This window comes from Phyllostomus hastatus, unplaced genomic scaffold (assembly GCF_019186645.2).
Source record: "Phyllostomus hastatus isolate PE091 unplaced genomic scaffold, TTU_PhHast_1.1 phas_contig_254, whole genome shotgun sequence".
Taxonomy (NCBI): Eukaryota; Metazoa; Chordata; class Mammalia; order Chiroptera; family Phyllostomidae; genus Phyllostomus; species Phyllostomus hastatus.
In genome coordinates this window covers 19921187-19935262 of record NW_025333810.1, presented here as the reverse complement: position 1 = coordinate 19935262, position 14076 = coordinate 19921187, and the positions used below count along the sequence as shown (strand labels likewise).

Genomic DNA, 14076 nt, shown 5'->3' with positions numbered 1-14076 from the left:
TGTTTCTGATATGCAATCCAGAGCTAAAGAAGTGAGCAGCCTGTGTCCTCTCAGACTCATAGTAAAGCTGGGTCATGGGCAGCAGCCTGTCCAAGTTCCTGTCCTCAGTTAGGGACCAGGACACCCCAGCCCTGCTAGATTGCTTGTGCAACCTTCCCTCCTGTCCTGGGGCCAAGTTGCATAAGGGATTGTCTGCCCCTGCATTACTAAAAAACAAGCAGCTCTCTTGGAAGGCCAAAGCCAACTCCCCTATGGGGCCTGTGGGGGCTTCTGGGCCGTATATGCACCATTCAGCTACGTGATTCAGCCACATGTGTCCTAATCTAGTGCTCCTCCTGCAGAGGGAAGATAATGAAGGCGTGCCCAGCTGACTCCACAGCTTCTGCTTTTTCATGGTTAAGAATGTCAATGAGATTTTGCAAAGTGTTTTAGAGCCCACTGCTACCAGGTATCTCAGTTTAATCTGTCTAAAGGGCCTGTGGGAGGAGGAAAAATATGCTTACTGCTTAGTTGGCTGTGTGAATAGGGTGTCAAGAACAACCTATACCCATGGGTGTACAATGGAAGTTTCCTCCTGTCACAGAGCACTTGGAGTTTTCCTGACTTCTAATCCATCATCCCTCTGCACACCACACCGTCTTCATGCACCACCACCCTTCCCACGTTTTAAGAAACTAAAATAGCACAAAATGTTGGGATCTGGCTGTGCACCTGTTGGGATTAGTTGTAAGGTCCATAGTACCCTCAGCCAGCTGAGTCACATTGCCTGTCATCAAAGGAATCACCCTAATATGGGGCCTTGTGAGAGACAAAAGTATGGTTCTTAGTTGTCACCCAGTCATACTAGCAGTGTGACAAAGACAGTTCAGAACACGGCATTTGCATCCCACTCCTCTACCCCCCTTCTGAAGTAGAGGGTCTCCTTTAAGCCAGGCACTCTACCTTATGCTTCATGTCTGATTTAATTAACACTCAGAGCATGTCCAAAAAGAAGACATATTTAGTCCATGTTACAGATGAGAAAATCAAGGGTAGACAGTTAACAGGTATCCCAGGTATAAAGTGCCCCAGCTGTCACTGCTATCCTTTGGTAGACTGAGGTCGGCACCCAGGTCTTCTGACGGGAGAGCCCTTGCGTGCCCTACTAACACCATGCTGTCGTGCAGTCTGTTAGGTCCCGGAACTGCACATTACAGTCATCCAGGGACTTTGAAAATGACTAAGTCAGAACCTCTTTAGGTGGGGCCCAGGGCATCTAGGGAAGAGCTGGCAAGCACGCGGTTTCCTCTCCAGCACTGAGAGGACAGCCTGCCTTACCATCCTCCCAGGGCCCTGCAGGGTCCGAGCAAAACAAGCCTCCCTGCTCTTCTTCCCCCGTCCCTGCCCTCTAGTCGGACTTATTCACTGCAGTTCATTCAGCTTAGGGCTCAGCCGTGGTGCAGGAAAGATTGGAGCAGGAGGTGACTGCAGGCAGAGCTGAGCAGACAAGCTGCGATGTGGGTCTGGGCCAGGGAATGTCCCTTGAGGGTGAAGAGGCAGGTGGGCTGAAGTAGCCGTGTGTTGGGGCAGAACAGAGAGAACCTGTGTCTAGCACAGTGAAGGGTGAATTAGACTTTAATGAAGTAAAAATGACTAGGTTTTAGTTGGCATGGGCGGGGGTTTCATTGTTAACAAAAAGAAGTAAATGAAAAGGAATGTGGTGTTAGGAGAGGGAAAATAAACATGCTGAGTTTGAAGTGTTAGAAGAACGTGACATAGAGGTGTCTACTGGCAAGTGAAAATTTGTGGTGCGAGACAATAGGACTTGCTCAGTTTCCCAAATGCATTAAGATGTGATGCAGAAGAAGGTGAGAAAGTTGATAGCAAGAGCGCACCCCAATTCTTTTGGAACATTCTGACAATATTCTTATGTGTATGTATCTTGGAAACATTTGCTAAGTGAAAAAACAGACAAAAGGCTACATATTGTACGATGCCATTTATATGAAATGTTTACAATAGGCAAGTCCATAGAGACAGAAAGTAGGTTAGTGGTTTCCAGGACAGAGAGGAGTGGGGAGTGACTGCTGATTGGTATGACATTTCTTTTGAGGTGATGAAAATGTTCTAAAATTGATTACAATGATGATTGCACAATTCTGAGAATATACTAAAACTCACTTTAAAGGAGTAAATTGTATGGCATGTGAATTACATCTCAATAAAAAATAAGGAGATATACATATAACCTGCTCAAATTATCATTATTTATATGACTGAACATAAAATCCAAACCAAAAATGAATTCCAAATTATATCCAATATTTAAATTGAGTATATGTGGGCACCTTGGCTCCGTCTTCAGAGGAAACACACTTTATTCACCTCCCCTTCATAGTTTACCTTAATTGTTGGTGCAAGAAACCAAAACCTGTGAATTAGGATGGGAGAGCAGTTTAACAAATAATTACATTCTCTATTAAAAGAACCACATTTACTTGCTGGAGAGAAAAAGCCCTTGATCCTTTGCTGCCTTATATGTTCCCTGTGAGAGCCATGCTTACTTGGCCTCTATTTAATATATAGGTTTTTATATTTAGGAATTGAAAAAGTAGGAAAGAAAAAGAAAGATGACACACAGATTCTTCCCTTGGGATTTGCCATAAAATATGAATTTGATCTTGGTTCACAATTTTTAAACCTGAAAAGTACAAATGTTTGGATAGTGATTACTGAGTTGTCTTCATAACACATTGGAACCGGGTATTGAAAAATCTGAGATAACCTGAAACTTGGCAAGGCGCAGTCTACCAAGTTGACTTAAAATGAAAGGAAAGGCCCTGGCCAGGTAAATCAGTTGGTTTGAGCATCATCCTGATACACCAAGGTTGCAGGTTCAATCCCCCAGTCAGGCATGTACACGAATAGACCCATGGGTGCATAAATAAGTGAAACCACAAATCAGTGTTTCCCTCTCTCTCTCTCTCTCTCTCTCTCTCTCTCTCTCTCTCTCTCTCTGTCTCTCTCTCTCCCCCCTCTCTAAAGAGGGTCAATCAGTAAAACATTTTTTAAAAGGAAAGGATTAACAAAAGTAGAAGGTGCTATTTTGAAAACAGACTTAAATGTTCATGAAAAACCTTGGACACACTTCAGTATAGGGGCTCTAAATACTGTAGTGTCAAGTACTGTGTTCTCCTTATAAAGTTAAAATGAGCATGACTGGCAGCCTGGGAAGGACTCAGCTTCATTCCAGATATAATATTTTATATTGTCCATACTTTAGTCCTCTGTTACTCTTGGCCTAGGTATCTGGTGTGATTTTGTTTTGTTGCTGTTGAAAGAAAAAAGGTTGGAGAATTCTCAATTTGCTGCTGTGGGAAGGACATTCTGTGCATGCATCAACATAGACCTCTCTTCAGTCTAAACATGTATACAGCACCTTCAGTTTGAGGAGAATGTTGTTTAGCATTATTTTCCAAAGCCTTGCAAAGCACATTAATATTCTGCATCCATTTCACTAATGCATTTAAATAAAAGAAGGCTTGAGGAAGTTTTCTTCAAATACTGTTCTTACCTCTGGACTGGAAACTAATTCTTAAAAGTCTTCAGTCTCATCTTCTAAGTTGATTTTGCACAGCTTCCTCCATCCAAGCCTCAGAGGCAGTGCTGTCCAGGCAGCAGGCTGAGGGCCCCAGGTGCTCCAGTGCTAGAGTAGTTGATCCCTGAGTGAACCCAGTTTTATTCAGTGTTTTGCACAGCTTTGACAGACAGAATAAAAGGCCAAGTAGCGACCCCTATTAGGAAAGGTTCCATTCTTCTGAGAGGCTTTTCTTCCTCACTGGACAGCAACTATCCAAAGATGTCCTGCAAGCAATTGCTTGTTCACTGCTGGAGCTGATTTGCTGCCCTACAAAGCACATGCATTGCAAGAAGACATGCGGCGGGTTGTGGATGTTTCTGCTGATTCAGCAGGGCACTGCCGCTAACAACCAGCTTGAAGAATGAATGCTGAAGTCATGTGTCAGTGCATACCAGAGCAGTTCTTTGTGCCACAGAAAGCCCAACTGGTAGCACGAGGGAGAATGTCACACACGACTGTTACCGCCCACTCTTGATTTCCCATTTCGGGTTGTGGATAGCTTATTTTAAATCTACTGGTAGTCCAAAGACAATTTTAGCTTCTCTTTCAACCACTTCCCAACCAAACCTTTCAGTAAAGACGCTAACAAGCAGCAAAACCGGAAATACCAATTTCACCTCTCCTCCATACCTGCCTGGTGGGGCCAGAGATGATTCTGGATGTTCCCCAAACAAAAACTGAGTTTACAAACTGGTGGCTTATGGTCCCACCTATGATGTGCTTTATTTGGTCTATACTGTGTTTTTAAAACATATTTGAATGAGTCGTCAACATCTAAACCTCAGGAAATTCCACACAAAATCTACATTTCTGGTTTTTCTTAAAATTCTGAACATCTGGTCATCCTGGGCCCACATTCTCAAGTGATCATGATGTGCTGAGGCCAAAGGGCAGCTGTGTGCTCTGACGGGATGTGGCTCCTGGGCAGCTGGCCCAGTGCCCACAGCCCGCTTGTACCACTTTCATTACCTATTAGTCCCTGTGAGCATTTGGGCTTGGGCTCTCCAACAAGAGAAGGAGCCAAGAAGAGGAAAGATTTTTCTTTCTTCACAGATGTCCATGGTGACATAGTCCTGCTGGTGTGAAATTTGATCTAATGACGAAGAATACCATCATATATACGCCAGAGTCCTGAATGCAGATACAGGTGAAATGAGTTCAATTTAATATATAGGACTTCACTTTCATGTCTCATAAGGAGTAAAGGCTATTTCAAACAACGTTGGATTAGTATAAAGAAAAGCACACAAGTGGAAGACAGGTAACCTGACTTTTTATGCAGCTCCCCTCCCCCCATGGTGATACCGAAGTTTCCTTACCTGCATGATGGAAGTGTTAGTAACCACCACCTGTGCGCTTTCAGCATTCATTCACTTAACAACATTTGTAGAGGGTGGTTGACATAGACGGTTTAGAGTCTTACGAACGTGAACCTGCACTCAGGACTTCATTTTGCTCATCTGTACAATAAGGATCTTAATAGTAAACACCTTAGTGTCTGGTGTACTCTGTATACTCAGTCACTGTAAGCTTTTATTTCATTTATTAAGTGCCATTTGCCATGCTTTGTGCTAGGCCTTGGAAATATGAGATTTTTAAAACAGATTTTATTTATGTATTTATTTTTAGAGAGAGGGGAAGTAAGGGAGAAAGAGAAAGAAGCATTGATCTGTTGCTTCTCCAACACCCCCAACTGGGGACCTGGCTCACAACCCAGCTATGAGCCCTGACAAATGGAACTGGCGACCTTTTAGGGACTCAGCCCACTGAGTCATACCAGCCATGGTGAAATAAGAGATTTTTTAAGAGTGCTTTCACACCAGCCTTTTAAATCAGAGATCTATGGCATTTAGGGGATCATCCTATTGTTATTTGACTCAAAGCCATGACTCCCTTCCAAGAAAAATGTATACATATAATTTGCATAACATTCTGGGGATCTGGGAGCCCCTGGAGCCCATCCATGGGGCCTGCTCCATTAGGTCCTCACTGGGTGGTCACACAAGTTGTAGAAACAGTGATTGTAGTGAAGGTGGTTCCGGAAGAGACAGGGCCGCCCATAAGAATAGTCAGGCAGGGCATCTCTGTGTGAGGGAGGGGTGCAGGGGTACACAGAGGTAAAGTAGGCAGTGAGAGGAATTTTTAATGAAGACAACATCTCTTTTTTTTTTCTTCAGACAAAGAAGATATTCCTGTAACAACTAATGTAGTCAGACCCAGCATTTATATATCTGTCACATGTATCATAGTGGCTACCCTGACACATGTTAAGTTCTGGAATTATCTCTTTTTTTCTATTTGTCTTCCTGGATATGGAAACTAATCTCAGTATTTTTTTAATAAAGCTAGTCCATTGCTTTGGCATAGGGTTGCTTTGATTTATTGTGCTTTCCCCCATATTCTGGTGTTTCCTTAGTCTCTTCAACCTGAAGTTCCCAACATGCACGGAACTGATTGCACAGGGGACCTGGTTATCTGTTGGTGACTCAGCTGGGGCTCACCCCTCTGGGGCCATCTCTGCCCTTGGGGGCCATCTCTGCCCTTGACCCTCTCAGACCTTTAGGTTGCATGCAGTACATTTTTATGGTCCCTCCAAAACAAATTCAACTGAAAAAGTATTGGGAAACAGGTAGGTTTTGCTGAGGATTTGGGAGGCAGAGTGAAAAGCAAATTCACTGCATTTCACATCAAAATTCTCATTAGACAACCCTCAACTGCCAAAGTTTTTCTCTTTCAAAGAAAGGCTAGCCCCCTCATCTTTCCTCTACTTTATCCCACCCTTCCTCTCACTCCATAGCTCGTGCAAATTCAGAGAATGTAGCTCCCTGAGCTTCTGCAGTTCTGTTCCTCACTGCTGTTATTTCATACTGCCTTGAATTATGAGAAACCTTCTGTGCTGAGGAGGATGATTTTGTTTATACCATGCAGCAAGCAGCAAGCTCTCCTTAGTATTCATGCTATATGTAGTGGGGTTGAAGTTTAAATAGCAAATATATCCTTCTCTCCTCCTCTGCACCAACCACAAATTTCTTTCTTCTTTATTTAATACATTGGAGGCATCCTTGATGTTAGAACATGTAAACTCATCTCTCATTTTGAATAGCTGTGACATGTGCCATTGTATACTTGCAACATGATGTATTTAGCCTTTACTTTTTTCCTTTTTTCTTTCTATTACAGACAATGCTACAGTCAAACAAATGTTGCACACTTGTGTGACTGTCTGTAGGGTAAATTCCTGGACTTGGTGTTTCTGTGTCACGAATATAACATTTAGCATTATGACATTTAGTAGATATTGCTATCCAGAAATGTATGTTTCAACCAACTGTGTAAATGAAACTGTTTCAGTTTTTCATAAAATTACCTCATTTTATGTTTGTTTATTTATGTCCCACCTTGATTCAGGAAGGGCTTAAGGAGGCTGGCAGGGAAATATAAATTAGAGGGAGATAGGAAAGGAAAGTGGAAACCAATGAAGACATAAAATGAACTGGTGAGTAAGGTTATAAAAACCCATGTGAACTCACTCATTCTATGTCTCAGGCAATCCTCAGGTTTGGCCCTAAGCTCTCCAGCAGCCAATGCAAAGAGGGGAAATCGATCCATTAACAATCCGTGACTAAAAATAAAACCATGTCTTGGTGGCCTCATATGTAAGACATTGTACAGTGAGATGGTGTCCTCAGCAGTGTGACCTCACATGAGCCCCATAACACCCCTGTATCTGTTGTTTTGTATTTTGAGCAGAGCACAGCCCTGCCTTTAGGTGCACATGTGCTGATTATGTCGGGTGGGGAGCAGCCTGGCTGGCACTGATAAATCAACTCCCTGCTTCCCAGTGTGAGCAGATAGCAGGGCATTCACAACAAACATCGTCACATGAACACACAGACCTTCCTTTCTCCAAAAAGCTTCTGGGAATTACCTTGAAGAATGAGACTAGAAGCAAATCCAGGCCAGAGTCTATAGGCCAGGTCAGAAAGACACTTCTGAGGGGTCATTCCCAGGTAGGCTGTGTGGGTTGACTGCTACATGAGCTGGCTGAGCCAAATGGATATGCCCTCCAGGCTACCCAGAGTTGGGGACAAGGATCCCTGAAGGGAGCCAGTGACCTGTACAGATGCCAAAGAATGGACTCTGGGGCATTGTAGCTCTGAATCTTGGAGAGAGAGACAGGAGTGAGCTGGGTAAGCTGAGCTGGGTGGGAAGACCTGGCAAATCAGCCAGCCACCCCAGTTGTGGAGCTGGCGGAGAGCAGGTGGAGGACGAGAGGAGCCCTAGACAAAGAGAAAGGAGACTCAGCTTTGCAGAAACCACCAAGGGGCTGAGTCCCCCAGCAGAGAATCAGATGACTGACTGTGCAAGGAAACTGATCCAAAGCAGAGGGCGTAGCATTGGATACCAAGAACTATCAGAGAGAGCTGGGCTTGGAGCTGCATTTGACAGCAGGGCAACAAGCAAGAAAGGAGAGGGACTCCAAGGGTAAGGGATGGCAGCATATAAAACAAAACTGGTTGAATCACATCAGATTCTGTCTCCAGGCCCCACTAAGCTGTGGATAATTTTACCCAAAAGGTACCCACAAGGTACCCACACTGTGGTATGGACTTCCAGACATGTCCTGTAGGGGACTCATTGAGAATGCCTCATGAACACGGGAGAAAAGTTAAGAATTTGTGGCTCCACTCCATGAATATAGAAGGGAAATACCTTTCTTTGTCATTCCTGGATGAAAAAGTAAAAGACAGTAGGAGAAAGTCTGCAAGGGGAAGAAAAAAAAAGACAGTGGAAACCTGATTGAAGGAGCTTTTTTTGAGTATCAGCCTGGGGAGAATATGCTCCCCAGGCTGCCCAAAAGACAGACAGGGATGTAAGAATAACAAGCAGTTCCAAAGGGAGTAAAAGAAACCAAAAGAGGCATTGGAATGGGCCTATTACATTGGGAATACAGTATGGCACGGGGAGAAAAGGAGGTACATTTTCCAATTAGAGAAGTTTAATCTATTTGAGGGGCTTTAAATTTTCTTGATTCCTTTGGTGTGTCCACTTGAAAGTTTGAGTTTTGAATCATCATGAGTTTTAGCCAGTGTAGATGGGTTTTTAACTTCCCCTACTTAGACCTTGATCCACTATTTAAAAACCTACTTGCCCTTCACATCAGTCTGCCAATACACTCTGTTTTTGCTTGCTATACCTAGGAGAAAGACTCTCTCATCCCCACATTCTGTATCCCTCCAGGCTGCTAATAAGAGCCTTCCATGGTGTCTGGCTTATTGCATTGGAGAATGTGGCTGATGAGGACATATGACCCCAACTTAGGTTCTGGTATTACTATGGTACAACTTTCACCAGAATATTATGCAGGCAAAAGCATAATTAGAACGTATATATGGGGAAATATGTAATAGAGAACTTTCAGTGATAGAATATAGAATAGATTTCAGTATGAATATCAGTCACATGACTTAAGCTGTCACGTGTAATTTAAATAGCTTTTCATTAAGAATTTTAAGTCACAGACAAAAATTAATTTATTAAAATATTGTTCAGATATGATTGAATATTTAAAAAGTTAATAAATGGAACATAGAAATCCATTTTCTCAACATCCACAGTTTCCACAAATTTAATGTAATGATCTGAAATCTTGGTTAGGACTCTCTGAAATCTATTTTTAAATAAGTTCATCAGAGCCCTGGCTGGCGTAGCTCAGTGGATTGAGCATGGGCTGCGAACCAAAGTGTCGCAGGTTCAATTCCCAGTCAGGGCACATGCCTGGGTTGCAGGCCATGACCCCCCAGCAACCGCACATTGATGTTTCTCTCTCTCTCTCTTTATCCCTCCCTTCCCTCTCTAAAAATAAATAAATAAAATCTAAAAAAACAATAAGTCCATCAGATGAACCCTGCTAGAAAGGTGCCACCTTTGGAAATCCTTTGAATGTGATGATTTTGATTTGAAAACCCCCACTTAAGGTCCTTAATCATTTCCTTGGTAACAGAGGTTTAGCAAAATACAATTGCAACAGAAGCAATAATCCACACTCAAACATTTTTTTTTCTAGCACTACTGAGCTCTGTGAAGTCATTATAATGAAGTTTAGGTGAAGAGGGTGTGAGGGTTGAGGATTGTTCCCCCAAACTCTCTCTGCCACTTCCTGTTGTCCTAGGATGCCTGCTTCAGCCTCTAACTAGGTAAGGGGCTCAGACACCACACAGATCAGGAGTGGAGTGGCCTCGGGGAGCCAAGTTGGCAAGTGCATCCTCTGCAGGTGGAAGCCTTACTTGCTCTGGTTTATCATACCTGGCAGGAGAACCAGACAGGTGGAATTTCACTGGGTTGCACTCAGGTCTCCACAAAGGACAAACGGATGCAAAATTTGTTTACTTGGTCAGTGTGACATAGCACACTAACTTGTGGGCACAGGGTAATCACAACTCCCACGACAGCCCAGAGGAAATATGCAGGTCAGGTTGTGAAAGAGCACCCATAGTTATGTAGGAAGGCGTTTGCAATTCACAGGGAGGTTAGTTTTGTTTTAAAGTCTACTCATTGAACTAGCAGAAAACAATGAGTGTGATTGCTCTTTATTCTCCCTACCATCAGTACTTCCCAAGGGAGGTAGTTGCCATGTGGTTCTCCAGGGAGACATGGTGACATGGAATTAGATCTTGTCAGCAGGTATATGGCAAAAATAACTAAAATGAAGAGCCTGGGAAAAAATACTGACATTATAAGCCAAAGTAAAATATGCAAATATGGGATTACAAATAAAGATAGCATTTATAGACCATGTGAAAGGAGAGAAAATATTTTAAAACTGATATGATACCATGCGATGTAAAGAAATAGGTATACAATTTGTGCTGGTCATGAGGGGAAATGCAGTATATAAATTATGCAGAAAACAATTTTTCTCCATTGCTGGAAGATATTTGGAATTGGTATGTAAATCCTGTTGAATTTGCAGCATTTTTTTCAGTGCTGTTTGTTACATCCTTTTCCCAAGATCTTTCTCATTTGAACAAGAGACCAGTGCAATAAATTCCAACATACAGTTGTAAAAGCCGCTCTCTCCCTCCACTCACTTACATTTTGACAGCAGCCACAGACGGTGAAACCTGCTGGGCATGTCAGTGGCTAGTGTTAAGGCTCTATACCAGGTGGGAGGAATATGCTTGTGGAAGAATCTGGCCCTCAATTACTGAATGACATCAATGTCAACGCCTATCTTGTTGAATGGCAGGGCTCAGTGAGACAAGCAGAAAAGAAGAGAAAGATCCTATCTTTTTAATTGACCTAGTCTCACCTCCCCCAGAACTACTGATGGTTTATAACACAGAACTTCCTTTAATTTCATCAAATGCCTCACCCTGAAAACAATGCACAGTAGTGATTATGGATAGTGATTATGATTGAGGACATACTTTGCCCCTATCTCTTGTCATTACTTCCTCTATGACCTTATTTAGGGAAAGGTGGCATGAAACTTACTGCTTGGTTTTGTTTTGGGGGGTGGGGAGATGGTCCTTTCATTTTAAGCCATCAAACCCCTCTTCCAAACGGAGTGCAAATCCCACCATTGTATTTCTAACTTTGTATTATAGATGCTGGACTCTGCCAAAGCAGCAATAGTAGTGGTGCAACTGGTGTGGATAATGAAAGCTTTCAGTCTTGGGAAGGGAAAATTGAAAAGACCTGTTCAGAATTGCAGGGCCAGGGAGGCTGGCGGTTTTCCTTATATTTCTAGGTGATCGACAAATTGTTAGTTACCACATGTATAATTTATTAGTAATTGCTCTAATTTGCCTCCTAAGTTTTGAAGTTGCCAGTTCACTGAGATCAACTATTTTGTTCCCATAAAATAGGAACCATGTGATAATTAATGAAGTAGCTATCCAGTTAGGGTGCTTTCTGTGCAAAGGCAGCTATTGCCATTGTAATTTAGAGAAGTGGGAGAGAAATAACAGTCAAATTTCTTAGAAGGCTGGAGACTAACATCTCTCCCAGGGATTAAAATGCTGCATGCACCTTTTCCTCTTGTGGACATATGGGTGCTAAGATAACTGCTTTTCCTTTGGGTTGGGTTGCCATCTACTTGAAACAAAAATGCTTCCTTCCTCCTGCGGGTGATCTGGGGGGCAGAGGGCTCAAGGGTCTGAAGGCGAAGGTAGAGCAGAGCTAGGCTTGTTTTCGGAATGTTACGGACAGGGTTAACTTTTGTTTCTTCATCTCAAAGCCAATCTTCCACTTCTCTCAAAAAATAATTAGCTGACTTCAGGCATTGCCATAGAACCTTAAATGTCTTCTTGTGGCCAACCTGTCAGATTTTTCTCTATTCCTGAATCTCCTCAATTTACCAACAGAAACATTTTCTACTTTTCTTCTCTACTGAATAGCCAAACAAGCTGAGGTCTGATTCTGTCTCTCTGCCATCAACAAAACAGCAAACTCCCTTCTGCTGCTGAGCTGTGTTCTTGCTTATTTGGAAGAGGCACAGCTTAATATTTGGATCTCAGATTTAAGCTTGTAGTCCTGGAATTGACAGGAAGTAGGAAAACGAAGTTTTTAGCTGACATTTGTGAAAACTGGAAGTAGAAGTGACAGAATAAATGTGGATTGCTCAGGACATTTTGGAATGTCACTCTTTTGCCCAACTCTCTGGCAAACATCCTGGGACTGATAAAATTCCTTTGCAGTTCATCAGAATTTAACTTTGGCTCAATCTGTCAAAGTCATAACCACATTTCTCAAGAGTGCCATTTGGCTACAGGTCAAATCCATTGTCATAAACAGATTGGATGTTCCTGAGTATCATTCCTAACCACAGCGGATGTCCACATGCATTGAGCAAGATCAAATACCAAAAGCTACCAGAAAAACAAAGAAATGTAGGCAATCCCTGCTAATTTTATTAAAATCAAGGTACTTTCCTAAGTGACAAAATGGTGTTTGAACAAATGACCATATAGTCCTGGAACCTGATATGAGACTGTGACTAAAAATATCAACCAAATTTGAAAACTCCGCTTATGGCCTGTGACTTCCTCAGTATACTCTTAGCATGTTCGTGCCCAAGGAGGAGGAGCACCAGATGAGTCTCCTGGTTTAATACTTATTGTTCAGTAAGCAATAGGGCAGGACAGGCAGCCCATTTATCCTGAAAGTGTCATCTTAGGGCCAGCATCATCAGCATTATCTGGTAGCATGTAAAAAAGGCAAAAAGGCAAATTTATGGGCCTACCCTACTTTACTATGGCAGTAATTCTGGGGGTGAGGCCCAGGAATCTGGGTCTTTACAAACTCTTCTGATTATTCTGATGTTCACTCAAGTTTGAGAATCACTGGCCTCAGAGTCTCTGGAACAATCTATCAACTAGCAACTGATGGTTTGTGATTGTGCCTGGATGTCTTTCTCCCTGCAGACAAAACAAGTGTGGCCGTCATGCTATCTTCGTTTGGCTGGAAGTCTCCGCTGCTGATTTTTGCCTTCCTCTCTGCACAACACTTCCCAATATCTGGATCAAAACTATGGGGTACCATACACTGAAATTAACTTGAGATGACAGTTTTGTTTTTAAACTTGGAACTGTGAGGAACTCCTCCTAAACGTGATTGGACTGTTTTTGTTTATTGGTACTAGGAGCTAACCAAGTACCAAATGAAGACAGTATTACACACTTTTCCCGAATTACCATATTTTTCAGACCATAAGATGCACCTAGGTTTTAGAGGAGGAAAATAGGAAAAAAAATTTTGAAGCAAAAAATGTAAAATATTTAATAACATAAATAACATAATATTTCCCCAATGTAAATGTAAACAGAACTCAGCAGCAGCATTAATAACCTTTATTCCTCCCAAATTTGGGGGGGAAAGATGCGTCTTATAGTCTCAACAATACGGTAGCTCTCTGAACAACTTAGCCACCTGCAATATAGAGAAAAGCCAGAAACTAGACAAAAAAGACCTATCAACATTTAACATGCACATCCCAAAAACTGCATGCACCAAAGCTCATATTTTTTAAAAGTTCTTAGAGGCTACCAAAATCTGTTCACTTTTACTTTTCAAAATTAGTGTGGCTCAGGATTACATGCTAAGCTTTTTAAAAATTCAGATGTGCAAGACCTAAACATAAGAGCTAAAACTGTAAAACTCTTAGAAGAAAACATAGGTGTAAATCTTCATGATCTTGAACTAGGCAATGGTTTCTCAGATATAGTGCCTAAAGCACAGGCAACCAAAACAAAAAATAGATCATTAAAATTTAAATATTTTAAGCTTCCATGGACACCATCAAGATAGAGTGAAAAGACAGCCTGCAGAATAGTACAAAATATTTGCAAACCATATACCTGAAAAATCTAGTATTCAGAATATATTTAAAACTCCTTACAACTCCACAGTAAAAAAAAAATCCAATTTTAAAATAGGCAAAAGATATGAACAGA

The 14076-nt window shown here is 42.1% G+C and overlaps 1 protein-coding gene across 2 annotated transcripts in view; it reads left to right on the top strand.

The window, feature by feature from the left end:
* Positions 1 to 14076, top strand: part of MARCHF3 (membrane associated ring-CH-type finger 3) — a 140136-nt gene that overhangs the window by 37636 nt on the left and 88424 nt on the right. The window contains exon 1 of one of the 2 annotated variants that reach the window (XM_045837990.1): positions 371 to 448. The exons of the other annotated variant lie outside the window; for it this stretch is intronic. The gene's annotated coding sequence lies outside the window, so the exon portion shown is untranslated. Of the gene's footprint in view, positions 1 to 370; positions 449 to 14076 lie in introns of those variants that run through there. 2 annotated transcript variants of the gene reach the window in all.